This window comes from Leptinotarsa decemlineata, unplaced genomic scaffold (genome assembly GCF_025532065.1).
Source record: "Leptinotarsa decemlineata unplaced genomic scaffold, Ldec_3_MD MMD2_tig00026314_RagTag_RagTag, whole genome shotgun sequence".
Taxonomy (NCBI): domain Eukaryota; kingdom Metazoa; phylum Arthropoda; class Insecta; order Coleoptera; family Chrysomelidae; genus Leptinotarsa; species Leptinotarsa decemlineata.
In genome coordinates, this window is record NW_027412684.1 from 16,345,086 (window position 1) to 16,360,812 (window position 15,727).

Genomic DNA, 15,727 nt, shown 5'->3' on the forward strand with positions numbered 1-15,727 from the left:
TTTATAATGATAATTTTTTAAAAATTTTTTTATTTATTTGATATTTACCAGTATCCTGTCCGACTATATATATATATATATATATATATATATATATATATATATATATATATATATATATATATATATATAAGTGAAACTTTGTCCACAGCATCAATCTTATGACAATAAAGTATATTCTCTCTCTCTCTCTGTCTCACTTCACGTAATATGTACTTGTGACTGTAGCGGTGGTCTAACATGATATAAATTGATTTGAAATACCTGAAATAATCTGTAAAAAATCATTTAAAGTGATTAACTGTAAAAATAACAATTATATCAAGCAAAAAAACTGAAATTACAATGAAATAAAATACAAGAAACAACCAAAAAAATCTATTTATACGAGATGAAAATAACAAATAAAAATTGAAAATTAAAAAAGATTCCCTGTTGGAAGTTACTATAAATAAATATTTTTAAAATATTACCGTGCTAGAATTTTTACTCAATGAAAAATTTCAGAGCATACCGAAATATTACAGAATGTTGTGGTAAGTTCTGTGGACCATTCTGGAACAGCTCATTATGGCCTACGTCACTATACAATATTCCAATTTCGGCTTCACACGAATAACATCGTCATATTTCGATTCACACAAATTGATGATGAACTGTACATACTGAAGTTTTCTTTGAATCACTTCATCCATGGTTGAAAATCGTATGAAAATCCATTTGGTAGTTTTTGAGTTTAGCGCGTTCAGATAGACATATAGAATGACAGATTGACAGTTATATGTAACAAGTGAATAATCTTAACTATTTGTTGAACTCCTTCGAAGAGTTTTTCGAAGTGTAAACTCATTATTGTAATGTGAGTTGTTTTATATTCACTTATTATTGTTCCTTATACAATATGTTCCAATGTTCCTTATACAAATTGGTGCAATGCTAATAATTTGATAGTGAACATTGGAAAAACTGTATATATTCAATTTAAGTGTAGAAGAAACAGTCTCGGTTCTTCTCTTGCCGTAATTCAGAACTCAGGATCGACCAAATCCTTAGGACACCACCTAGATCAATATAAGTCATGGGACAACCATCTTCAACACATACAAAAAAAATTAATTCTGGATCCTTTGCTATACTGAAGCTTAAAAAAAAACTATGAACAAAACCGTTCTATTGGACATATACTATTCACTAGTATACTGCCACCTCACATACAACGTCATTCTATGGGGAGATTGCACTAATACTGAAAGAATTTTTGTCTGCCAAAAACGCATCCTGAGGCCTATGTTCAGTATGAAATCTGAAGATAGCTGCAAGACTAAATTTATTGACAACAAAATATTGACTTTTTTTTGCATATATATCTAGGACGTGTTAGGAATCACACGTTAATAGGTGAGACCTCGTTAGTCCTTAGCTCTCACAAGTTTCTCAACTTCTGAGAGTTGTCGTTCGTATGAGGGCGGCAGCTGATTAACGGAAAAACAGATTTTAAACAGATATCTATAAAACATTAAGTTATGTAAAAGAAAACATACATTCATTAAAAAGAAACTCATCCTTTCATAATTATCCAACAAGAACTGCAAATGAATGCAAATGCAAATGAAACTACCGAGCATGAACATACAGAACATGAGTTTCAGAAAGTACAAACAAACAAGTAAAAAAATGATGTTGGCAAAAGCATATTATTCGGTTAGAGAATTCCTTAATCACTCGTTAGAATGAATCTATCACAACGACCATTTACATTCACCATCATATATTGTATTTTTTATTTTTAACTACCTATTTCTAAGTGTATTGTCAATTTGTGTGTGAGTGTGAAACATGACGTGTATATCCATCTTATAGATGGCTGCTGTTGCAATTACGAATAAATGAACTTGCATTTGAAATTATTCAATTGTAGTTCTGAAGAAGATATTGAAAAATATCGAAACCTTTATAAGAACAAATGAGATTATCTAAAGAGCCCCAGGTTGTATTTCACAATACAATCGCTATTTGGGCCTAATTTATTTTTTTGCAATATTTTATAAGGTTGTGTAGAAAGGGAGAATAACTTTTTTTGGGAAACCTCCATCAGGAGTTCAAACATTGCATATATCTTGGACTTGAAATTCAACTATTTATATTCGAGACATTCTGCTAAAATCATCAAAACAAATCTCTGAGAATGTAATCTGAGAAAATTTCATATTCATATCCTCTCATTATATAAATATCGACCTCAAGAGCGTAACACGTAACAAGCAATTCAATTACCTGTTACTTTATTGCATCTCCACTACGTCTTGTATATAATCTGAATTATCTTAGTAGATTCTGGATAGGATAACGTTAGAGTAGAAATCTCAAGACAGTTATGTTTGAGCGGTAACTCACTTGTGGTTTGATTATACAACGTGTTAAACTGAACTAGTAAATTGACGTTGGTGTGAAATGCTTCTTCTTTGAGAACAGTCTGTGAGCTCAGCTAGGAGAATTGAAATAATCCAACCTACAAACATTTTGATGGCACCAGAAATACGACTGACTAACCAGTCGCTTTCCAGGTTTTGACATTCTACCAAAAATTAGACTTTGTAAAGTGAATTAACTTCATAAAAATTAATTTCAAACAAATCACTATTAGAGAAGTTACTGAAGGTGTCGTTTTATCGTGCAGTTTTTTCGGAAATTTCGGGCACGAAAAGTATGACAGCGAAGTTCGATCCAGTATTGCTTAATTTTGACCAAAAAAAACTGTTGTTGAATGACGTCAAAAACCAAAGAAGGCTCAGGATGTGGAGTTTACTCTAGATCACTAAGCCTAAGGAAATGAATTTGTGGCAAAAACTCAATAATCTGCACTGTTAGTAGATAAACCCTATTAGACTTGAACAGACAACGTGTTACCCCAGAGCTAGTACTAGAGTGCCACAAAGATTTAGCCGAAGCCTCGGTAGCTAATAGCCTTATCCTGAGGTGGGTTAAAGGGCATGACAGTAGTAAAGGTAATCGTTTTGCCGACTCTTTAGCTAAGGAAGTGGGTGGACTAAGAATTTCAGGACCCAGTGACACCTGATGACTTTGACAATCGCGGAACCAGCCAAACGTCACACCCATGCTCATTCCCTGAAGAGATGGAAATGAATCAAAGGATTCAGTCTTGTCAGGATCACCCTAGACGACTCTAGGAAGCTGGCGCCAAAGGAGTATCTGACGATGACCAAGAAAAACTACCCTCAACAGTAGGATTTCTGACTGGTCTCTGTCAGCAAACATCTCCTCATTATGGGGCTAGTTATAGAGGATGTGTGAACGGGAAGATGAAACTGCCAGGCATGTCTTATGCGAGTGTCCAGAGTTATCGACAATAAGAGAGTGTGTGTTCGGTGAGTCTTGGATTACACCTGCCGATATAAAGATGTTTTCTAGTAACCTGTCCACATTCCTGGAAAGGACAGGATGGTTGTCCTCCTAGGACATCTTCTCGGGAGGATGTACAATGGGTCACATGTGGCCTAAGTGCTGTAGTCCTACACTCCCCAGTTACTGGGGATATCGTTATATCGTGCAGTTTTCTTGGAAATTTTGGGCATGAAAATTTTGGCAGCGAAGTTCTTTGCAGTATTGCTGAATTTCGACCAAAAAAAACTGTTGTTAAATAACGTCAACGGCTCAAAAGGGTCATAAGTGGTGACGAATCATGAGTATAAGGTTATGCCATTGAGACCAAAATCCAATCGTCCCAGTAGCCCAGTAATGCCAAGACCAAAACAAGCACGCCAAGTTCGAACAAATGTCAAGGTGTTGCTCAATATTTTCTTCGATCACCGTGACGTACTGCATCAGGAATTCTTGCCACATGGTCCTACGATCAATACGGAGTATTCTTTTCAAATTATGCGCCGTTTGTGGAGAGAAATATGAAGAAAACGTGCGGTTTCGTGGAAAAGCAATTCATGGCTTTTGCACCATGTCATGTTGTGGCGAAAAACAACACCGAAATAATACATCAGCCACCGTATTCACCACATTTGGCTCCCTGCACCTCTTTCCTGTCCTCAAGATAGAACATACCGCTAAGAGAGCCCATTTATATACAAAATTATTTCCAGGATTGGAATAAACGCTGGCATGAGTGTATTATATCTGAGGGAGACTATTTTGGAGGGTACAAAATAGAAATTGATGAATGAATGAATATTTCTTGACAAAAATGAAAATTCACCTCATTTTTCCAACAGAGTAGTACCTGAGAAAAGATACCGAGCTAAGACAATAGACTTATACTGATAAAGAAAAGTGGTTCAGCTCAACATTTCTAAGTATGCAGGAAATGAAACATAAAAGTCAAATAAGTCATAAAATGTCTATACCTCATCCTCAAAAAAACCATTCATTGTCAGTCCAGTGTAAGTGAAAGATACTGTGAACTACAAGGAAATAAAGAAACACATACTGGAATTGAAGCTATCACAAATATAGAAATTGATGAATAAACAATTGTTTTTTTTTGGAAAAATGAAAATTTAACTTATCATTTGAACAGAGTAGAACAACACCCCTAGTTAATCATAATTGTTTTTTGTGGATGAGGAGAAACGACTGTTTTTGAATGACACATTTGTCTCCAAGCCGTTAACAATCGACAATTCTATCAAGTCAATCAGCAGAGAAGCGAATGTTTCATTGCCCAAGTACCCAAGTGGAAGTATGAGAATATTTGATCTCATTAATTCAATGATAACGATTGAAATTGCGGGAATGATGCTGAACTAGCACCTGAGAGTCACGAATGAGTCAAGAATAATAACAACTGGATGTTATTTTCTAGTCAGTTAAACTCTATTTTGGTGGCCCAACCTTCAGTTATTTCATCAAATAATCGGTTTGGAGGAAATAATCAAGGGTATTATCTAGATATTTCAGTGACACTGCAAACTGATGAACGTAGTCATCAAAAGTGTAGTTAAATCATTCAATTTTCTCTTCCTGATGAGAAGGGCTAGAAATTACATTCCTAAGGGTTTTAGAGACATTTATATCTGTCTTAAAATATCAACACTGTTCAACGTTCTTTAGCTTTAGAGGATATTGCAGGCAACTCTTTCTGGAGTGGTGTTTGTCAAGGTAATCTACTGTGTATCTATCACAGTTGTCGCACTATTTTCATTTCACCGTTGTATTATACGGTGATAAAACTGATCATGATTGTGAGACATCTTCTGGCCTACGGACTAAAGTCTGCTGATTCCCGACGCGGTTTCAATGTGGCGGAAGACGGAAGACGTGGCAACCCATATGAATAAGTACACTTTCTCCTCCATGCTAATAAGTGACGCCACGATGGCACTGTCACTAAAACCCCAAACGTGATTTAATTCGCAGATAACGCCAAATGTGATATACAAGTCTAATGTGGACGCGATGGATATCGCATCGCACCACAAACATGCAGAGAGTTTTAATTGGATGTTGTATACTGGTATCAACTCGTTAGAGTAGGATATACAGGGTGACAGGGATTTACGAAACGCAAGTATTTTCATTCGTTTTAATATAATTGAAAGTGTTTTCTTGGTGAATGTTTGAAGTTTAGACAACTTCCATGATGATTTCCGACTGATGACTGACATTTCTAAAGAATGGATACTACTTATAGTTCAATTGAGCGTCCTTTTGCCTTTTTTTTTGTCAACTTGTTTTCCATTTCGTTCACCTGGCGTCAATCTTCCCGATATATTTATAGTTTCTTTCATTTCATATCTTTCATCACCTCTATTCTGACAGGAGCGTTATTCTTTAATATACGCTGTCTGTCAAAAAATGGCGGGTTAGCTGTCCTTGTTCATCTTTCACTACCTGAATCACTGTGCATGCTGTTTTTGGTGAGTGCATTGGGTTAGGATGTGGGGGTTGAGCAAACCGGCCATCGGATGCCTGCTTCCACATAGCCTCGCTGGATACGGAAATGACAGAATCACTTGTAGTTCTGTTATTCCCTAACTGAATGGCATACCAACGATGGCTCAATCCTAAGGTGCGTGAATCCATGCCGAGAGGATGAATGACACTGAGCCTATCAGCTGTCTCTACGGAACCTTCGAGATACCCGGCGTCATCTCGTCGTATCATCGCCTTGTCACGATAATGCGGGGCTCTGCCGTGATTGACCTTCTCTCCCTAGCTACTCGTGGGACTTTTATGGACAGATTAAACTTGAAAATTTTCTGACGCTGGGTCTATAGAAGAGATGGATGTCGAGCATACGACTCCAACTGACTTCTTTGTGAATTTAGATCAGGAGGAAGTCTATAGAGGAGATGGATGTCGAATTTACGACTCCAACTGACCTCCCTGTAAATTTATTTCAGGGGCGAGAGCTTCTCAACTCCCCAACTCCTGATCCAATAATTGGTGGGGCAGCCAGGAAAATACTGAGTCGTCTCCTCGAAAGCGGGGAACCTTATAAAACCGCCTTGCACCAAATTTTCGAGCGGCGTACGCAGAATCTGTCTCACGTGGACGAACAAACCCCCCATGAGCAGGTTAGCAAACGTTTGCGCTCAAGTGATTCACCAATACCAGAGGCAAAAAAGCCCTGCACGGCTAAAGCATCGTCAGGTGTAGCTGACGTGCAAAAACCCTCATATGGGAAGGTTGTCGCGGGTATCAAGATGGGAATCTTGCACCTTGACTATCCGACTACCTCATTAACGATGAAACTCTCAACATATGACCTCAAAGACCACTCACCAACAAACTAATAGGCTCCGTTAAGAATCTGGGTTTATTTGGTTGAGTGTGAATAGGTGTGGGCCTCAATAAACCCTTGCGGGTTGCGGTGGAGGGTCGAATAGCCCCACTCACTTTGGACCTAATCTAACCTCACCTAACCTGTCAAAAAAATAGGTGGATTTCAATTTTTTTTTTAAAATATTTATTTATCCACCAATTTCTATTTGGTCGCCTTGAAAGTAGTCTCCCTAAGATATAATACACTTGTGCTGCGTTTTTCTCCAATCTTCGAATCAGTTCGGATATGCACGTTTTGGTATGTCTTTGAGCCCTCCCAGCGATACGATTTTTGTCTTCTCAATCGTCTCAATCGTCAATCCTCAATCTTGGAAACAGGAAATCAGCAGGGAGCCAAATCCGGTGAATACGGTGGCTGAGGAATGATTATGGTGTTGTTTTGGTCAAAAAATAACGAACAGGCAATGACGAGTGAACAAGAGCATTATCCTGATGCAAATATATCAATTGTTTTTGCACAATACTGGGCATTTGCTTTGTATTGCTTCACGCAAGGGGCGCATAACTTCAAGACCGCACGACCATGTGGCAAAAACACCTGATGCACTACTTCACGGTAATCGAAGAAAACATTTAGCAAAACCTTTCATCAGTTCGGACTTCCATTGTCTAATATAATATAAATTGATGTGATAATCCAAGTTATGTCACAACGTTTCGATTGTTAGTATCCACAATCGTCTTCGGGTGATAACTGGACTTATGCCTCCGAGATCTGACTATTTATAGGTCATTCGAGTGCTTTCACCTATCCCTTCTTCCCTCTTTCCGCTTCATTGGTTTTGGCGGGAGATGACCGTTTGGCGGGAGTTGGTCGTTTTTTGCTTGATTAGAGGTTTCAATATGATACGTATCTCTATGCTAGCTTGACTAAATGCGTCGTTAGACAACATGTACGCGGCTTCTTTGAATTTTCTCCTGACCAGTGTTACTCTTTGTGGATGATTTCAGCTTGACGTGTTGAAGATTCCAAACATGGTCTGCTATTCTAGATTTGCTGGTTTCTCCTCGCTGTGTGTGCTTCTTGTGCTCAGCAATGCTCAGCAGCTCCCAAAAATTGCGTGGCATGAGCCAACCGATAAGCTAACATCCTTATCAACTTTTCTAATAGTGACTCGACAATTCTCCATAACAATTTTTGTCACTTTCTAAAAATCTTATTCCTCAAAAGCCTCCAAAAAAATTCAGAAAAGTTTCCAAACCCTAAAAATTTTCTTATATTTTGATTTCTTCTTTGGCTACTGAGAAGGTGTATATTAAATTTCAACCTAGTTCACCCTCTACTCATTGCCCCTTTACTATGTTTCATAGATATCGTAATGCAAATATGAAATTTCCCGAATTTGAATGCCTTCAAGCTACAGGAGTTTCCAAAGTTTGACAGCAGCTTGGTCCGAAACTTCTCTCCAAGACAAATATACGGAAACGGCATTGATTAATCCCAAATCATATCTGCTTACATGATTACATGATTTAATTCTATTATTACCTATATAAGCGGTAGGTTCAATTTCATAATTTTCGAATAAACTAACGACCCGATTATGATTCAGAAGTTTAGCAGAGCATTCTTTCACCATTGCTTGTGATTAATAATGATGACCTATTCAAAATTCACAACTATCAATTGTATCTCTAAAATAGTCAAGTTCCTATCTACCTTGAGACAACACAAAACAAAAATGCGAAACTTACCTTCAAAATGATTCACTACGTGAAATGAAAGCAGCGCAAATACAACCTTCATCAAGCGTATGCCATTAGTTTGTAAGGTCGCGTGAATTTATTGTGTCGCGCGATACAATAGAATGGAATTGTATGGTATGAAGTGCAATTATAATGTACATGAAATGGTTAGGATGATAATTGAAATCGGATCCCTCTAGATTGCTTTCCCAATATCATGTTATTTACGACCATTATTTTAAACAATGAAATGTGTACTGTAAGCTATCCTTGAAAGATAAATATATGCCATCGCGGGGGTATCATTTCGTTCATATAACGTCCTTATTCAACCAAAGTATACAAAACATCAATAATTATTCACATGAACCTTCATCTTAAACCACTCCGAGTATTGGTGAAAACTGTGTGAAAATTCTGTCGGTAATTTTTGAGTGTATCGCGTTCAGACACACAGATTCAGCATGGGGACTTTGTGATTAATATGATTAATATACACGAAAACATCTGCTCAAAAGCAAAATTTTGAGAATTATGGGATGTTGGACATTTTGTTCCATTATGATATACAGAAAAAAGTTTCAAAAATTATAATTACCCGTCAAAATATGCTGTTAAGCACCCATTTCAAGATATTTTCAATTTGTTAAACAGATTAATTGCATTTATTCCTTGCAAAATCCTGTAAAAGCTGAAAGCCTTCAACTTTTTCATCGTTTTCATGCATCTAAAAACATATTCATGAAAATTTTCCATTTCATAACCAAAACTTCAGTTTAATGTATAAGTTTGAAAATATCTTCAAAGGATGAAACTGCAGGAACGTTAGTTACAAAACTTCATCAGTACTTCAACATGATATACACTCGTCGCAACAATAATAAACACAGGTCCTATGGTGTAATGGTTAGCACTCTGGACTCTGAATCCAGCGATCTGAGTTCGAATCTCAGTAGGACCTTTTTTTATTTTTTAATGCGGATTTATTTTTTAATGCGGATTCCTTTTTTTGATTAATTTTTGTTGCGAATACATCTTATGATTCGAATAACTATTGTTTTATGTAAACAGAAGAATATTTATTGAATGAAATAGATTTTGTACTCGTTAAACAAATTTTTTATTCGGATAAGCCAAAATAAATCTACTTATTATTTGAAGCAAAACACTATTGTTTTGTTGATTTATAGATGAATTTGGTTTGTTTGATACTGGAATCACATATTTATTTGAATTTACCAATATATTGAATGTGGTTATAACCACAACAAAACACAATTTCAAATGACAATATACAGGAAACCTACACAAACAAGCTCCACCATACCCGCAAGTTCAAACCATCCACCATCACACAAAATGGCTGCCTATGACGCATTCATATATAGAATATTAAGGATAGCACACAGCAATGAAGCCCGAAACAAAGAACGGAAAATCATATACCAAATAGCGAATGAAAACAGATAAACCCAAAAGACAATAGATAAAGTAGAAAACAGAATCAAACGAAAAATACAGAACAAGAATCAAGCTACCCCAACAGACAAAACAACACAACGATGGACAGCATTTACGTACGTAGGACACCAAACTAACAAACGTCTTCAAACCACTGATCATCAACATCACATACAAACCAAATACGAAGATAACACAAAAAATAAACAACTATAAAAAAGAAGAAGAGAAAGACCAAAACGGGATACACAGTATACAATGCTCGGACTGCAACAAATTCTATATCGGCCAAACCAAGAAAAAACTGATCCAAAGGTACAATGAGCACCAAAAGTCATACATAAATCCATTAGTATATAAATCAAACCTCGCAACACACGCGATTCAAAACAAACATAATTTCCCCCCACCAGAGAACATAAAACTCATAAAACAAGTCAACAAGGGAAACCGCATGGACATTTGGGAAAACTTGAACAAACACAACAAGACCTCACATTCAATATATTGAACAAAACCATACACATTCCTAGAGAAGATCTAACACAAAGAATAGTACCTAATGCAGTACAAATACAGGCAAATTTACCTGAAGTACCTAAAATACCTGAGTTGAAACGTTCGAACCGTATAAAGAGGCAGACGACAGGATGACCAGTTCAGTTTGCGGAGTGCCTAGAAGATGACAGTACGACCAGCTGTCGAAAGCGTATATATATATATATATATATATATATATATATATATATATATATATATATATATATATATATATATATATATATATATAATATATATATATATATATATATATATATATATATATACAAATACAAAAAAAGTTAAAAATAATAATGTATAGAAACAAATGTGTATAAAATATGATTAACAGGTATCGTTATAAAATTCTTGCATATAGAATAGAACTATAATAGAAAATCCTTTGTAGATTTTCGAAATTCAGTACAGTTTACCAGGCATTCAGGTAGTTAGGAAGATGATTATACATCTTGAGACCATTATACAATATAGAATTTTTAATTAAAGTAGTGTTAGGTATGGGAAGACTTAAATTTAGGGTCTGGCGTGTGGTGTAATGAGAGACATGTTCGGTTCTATGTTTATGCACTAAACAAACTGTTTCTAAAATGAATAGAGCGTACAGTGATAAAATTTTGTTTGCTACAAATAAAGGCCTACAAGAATCTCGCCGCCTGGCTCTACAGAGAAATCTTAATGACTTTTTCTGCAGAATAAAAATCGACTCGAGTCGAGTTTGATTACTTACCCCCCAGAAAGGGGTCCCATATCTTAGATGTGATTCTAATAATGAATAATAGACCGTTTTAGCTGCAGTTAGTTCCAGTTCGTTAGAAGTTATTTTCACAGCATAACATCCAGATGAAAGTTTTTTGTTAAGAGATAGTATGTGGTCCTCAAACTTCAATTGATTATCAATTAATAATCCAAGAAATTTGTTGCATGACGTGTTCTCAATCAAATTCGAATTCGAAGCTAGAGGAATATTATCAAAAATGCAATTGTAGGATGAAACTTTAGTTTTTGAGACATTTAAAGCTGATACATTTGCCTTACATCAATCTGAAAGTGTGGAAATATCAGAGCAAATGGCATTATATAGATCATTTATATTGGTATTGCGCCATATTATTGTAGTGTCGTCGGCGAATAAAGTAAATTCATCCTCTATATCAATGGTAGTCAAGTCATTGATATAGAGTAGAAATAGGGTAGGTCCCAGTACTGATCCTTGTGGTACACCGTTAGATATGTCAGAAACATCAGATACTGTTGTATATTTAATCCTTTGACTTCTACCCGATAGATAAGATTCAAACCATTAATGAGTAATACCCTCAATACCATAGAAATAAAGTTTCCTGAGCAGAATTTCCTGATTAACACAGTCAAATGCTTTAGAGAAATCGCAAAAGACTGCTGCTTAGATATATTAGATATTATATTTGAAGAAATTTTGTTTCAGACATGTATTCAGGGGATTGCAAAATATAAACGAGTATATGGAACGAGAATGAAAACCAGAAAATAAAAAGGAGTATTGATTGCTCCACAAAAAAAATATCAGCCCATGTGTTAAATGTAAAATGCATTATATTTGGTGCGATACATATCGAATTCACAATTCTGAATAAAATGTTGGAGGAGCGCAAACTTCAGACTCCAAAGATATTATTGACTGGCCGTTCACAGCAAGTTTAGCGAGTGGTTTCTACAAACACCAGTAATTAGAAATAGCCACAACACCAGGATACCCCGTGGGGGAGTCGGACAAATCCAACGCAGATGTTACATGTTTTATACTTGTTACCTAACTAACGCAAACTTGGCGCAATTTGTCATTTGGGTTTTTGTTGAATTGATTAATTGGTAACAATTGTTCGAAAACTGAAGGATTATGTTGAGTTTGCGAGTAGCATGTTGTTCGGAGCGTGATGAATTGGATGGATTCTAGCTCGATTGGATATGATATACGTGGTCAAAAATTTTGAAAAGCGTTGGATTTCATTAAATATGTTTTTCAGGTACATTAAATGTCACTACATGTTGAGGAACGGTACTAGATTCACTCAATTCATACAGATTTTTCAAAGGCGTTCAATAGAGTTATTCATATGGTATTGCTTCGAAAACTAGAATCCTTTCGTTTTGGGTGTAGTGTTGCAAATTCATTGGGTGAAAATCAATAATTACATATCACATACAGTCGAAGCCTGTTCTGGTGTTCCACGGGATAGTCACAGTGGACCATTACTCTTACATATCTTTATTGATGATCTTATTGCACACATTACTGACTCAGAGGGAATGTTTTGCTGATGATCTCAAGCTATACCATGTGATTGAATCGTATGTTTATTGTCTAAAACTTCAAGATAATATGAATCATCCAACCAATTGGTATAGAATTAACTGCTTAGAACTCAATCTAGACAAATGTCTAGTCATGTGTTTCAGTCGTTCTCACGCACCAATCACATACAGGCTGATTCACGGTGGATGGCACATTAGACGTTTCTGGTGAACCAGACAACGGATCACTTTGAAAATTTAAAATTCGGACATTCTCTAGCCAACTAAAATATTTTCGACAATGCGGTGTTGCCGCTTCTATTAGAAAGCAGTAGCAACTTTGATTTTTCAAACGGAACACTCTGTATATAATATTATTTTTGGAATCTCCAACAATTGCCCGACAACTTTTCTTGATATTTCCCTATACCTATCTGTTACCGTTTTCGAAATAAAAATTAATTTCAATTTTTTTTTTCGAAAATCATGACTTCTAAAAATGCCGATATCTTTTAGTTAAGAAGTACTATGATATCGAAATTTGGTTTGGAGTTAGGTAATACTTGGACACTTCCCACACGTCAGCCTAATATCCGTTACTTTAATGTCCGAATATGCCCTCCATTGAATTTTCAAAGTGATCCGTTGTCTGGTTCACCAGAAACGTCTGATGTGCCATCCACCGTGAATCAGCCTGTATTAATACTGCATAAACTCTTTGCCCCCAAACCAATTTGAGGAACTTGAATATCTTGGTGTTATATTTGATAAAAAGTTGTTATTTTCATCCCATATTGATGAAATAACTTTGAAATCACTTAAACTTCTTGGATAAGTAGGAAATATCGCAAAAGCACAATAAATATTCTGTAATGTTCATTAATTCTGTCACATTTACAGTATGCATCCATTGTGTGGTGTCTCTCTTACTTCACTGGAAAAGGTTCAAAACGAAATTTTGTGTAGTGCTGCATACAAAATAGGCGTTCAAATAGACCAGCGACATAACTGCACTGATATTCTTTCTACACTTTATTCAACTACATTGGAAAACATGCATATTCAGGCTGACGTAATATTTCTATTCAAATTATTGTCAGGCCAAATCATTGCCCATAAATTTTCTCTTTGGTTGGCCAGAGAGTCGAAAAAAGAGTTTTCGTTAAGTCACTTTTTTCCAATTATGGATTCAACAGTCCAATTTCAAGAATGTTGAGGGAAACTGATGCATCAGAACTTGATTTTCCACTTATGTATCTTGAAAATCTTGACTCTTGACTTACTCCTTGGTCTTCAAAAAGTTTGCAGTCAATGATGTATGTAGTCTCTAGATTTATGCCTTGTATGTTCGTTAGTTTTTAGTGGTGGTGTTGGTTATAATTGTTACATTAAGCATTTAGTTTTCAAGTTGCTTTTTATTTTATATATTTCAATATTTGAACGAATTTTGTAACTGTTTTTGGATTGTAGTATATTTTTATACATGAATATTTTAACTTGGGGTTCTTCTGTTCATACCGGATAAATAAATGAATAAAAAAACAAAGCTCACTATCTGTATATGTGTCTGTTCGTCTGATTGCGGTAAACTCAAAAACCACCTAACGGTGCTTCATAGGACAAAGTGATTCAAAAGGACAGTTTATATATACAGATCGTTTAAGATAGAACACGTCAATTCACTACATGTTGGTCTTTTTGTAGGTCTCGATGGAAATTCACGATGGCATATGTCTATCTTTCAAAGATAGATTGAAAATGGTGATATACAGGATGTTCCAGTTCAAGTCGGCACCATTTCCAACTCCGTTATTATTGATGGTACGAGTTTTGTTGAATGAGCAAACTAGTAGCAATTCACGAATTGAGATGATAAAATATGGAGTGTTCCATTTAAAAAAATATATCATGAAATATTTTGAACACATGTCTGCGATTTTTTTTGTTTTCGGCGTCAAGAAGGCCGTTAAAAATGCTACTAGTTTTCTTATTCAACCGAATTCGTAGCATCAATAATAATGGAGTTGGCAATGGTGCCGACTTAATTTGGAACACTCTGTATAATCAAACATTACGGGCCTGTCAAATTTCTTAAATAACTATATCAATACAAAAAATTCCAAAATAACACTTCGTAATAAAAAACATAGTATAATTCAGTATATTCCAAATTGAGAGATTCATCACTTATGGATAATATCAAAATCTTTTATACATTGACATACATTGGATAAACCAAACAGTACACAAATAAAAACGATTGAAACAACATAAATTTAAAGTGTTCCTAAGTATACATCACTTTGAGCCACACTATTGATATCGACTAAAAAAAATAGTTTTCTACGTCCTCTGGAGACGCCAACTTGGTGAAACGCGCGTCGGGAAGAGTACTGCAGTTCTGGCGATCAGGAAAAGTGCTTGTTTTGAATTTATTCTACCCCAGAGTGTCCAGTTTTACCTCATATTCTCATTAGACCAATTCTGAAATAGCCCCCTTTGGAGTAATATGAATAGTCCTCATATATATTTCCTATATGAACAATAATTGTTTCTTGGACATGAATAAATGTTCATCATTATTATCTTTCTTCAAGTGGAAACTTTTTCCTGAGTCAACACAGCAAGTATCAGATTCCCCATTTGTTATTCAACCCGATTTGAAAAAACTTTCATTTCCTCCTGAACTCGAGATTAGTCTAGAACCCGTCCGAATTGTGATCAGTATTTTGGAATAAAGAGAGCTGTAAATAACTCTAACAAAAGTTTCGTCTTATCGGCTGGCATAAAAGTTGTGCAAGGTGTGAATTACTTTTACTCGAACAGAATTCTTATACCTACTCGCTGATAAGGCTCCGATTTTCAGACAGTAGCGTATCTTGAAGGAATTTTACATTTTCAAAAATTCAAATGTGGAAAGTAAGGAAACAATACA

The 15,727-nt window shown here is 35.6% G+C and overlaps 1 non-coding gene across 1 annotated transcript; it reads left to right on the forward strand.

Moving 5' to 3' along the window:
- Nucleotides 1-9,388: 9,388 nt before the first annotated feature.
- On the forward strand, nt 9,389-9,460 carry TRNAQ-CUG (transfer RNA glutamine (anticodon CUG)). The gene has a single exon. It is a non-coding gene; the product is annotated as a tRNA-Gln (tRNA).
- The last annotated feature ends 6,267 nt before the right edge of the window (nt 9,461-15,727 follow it).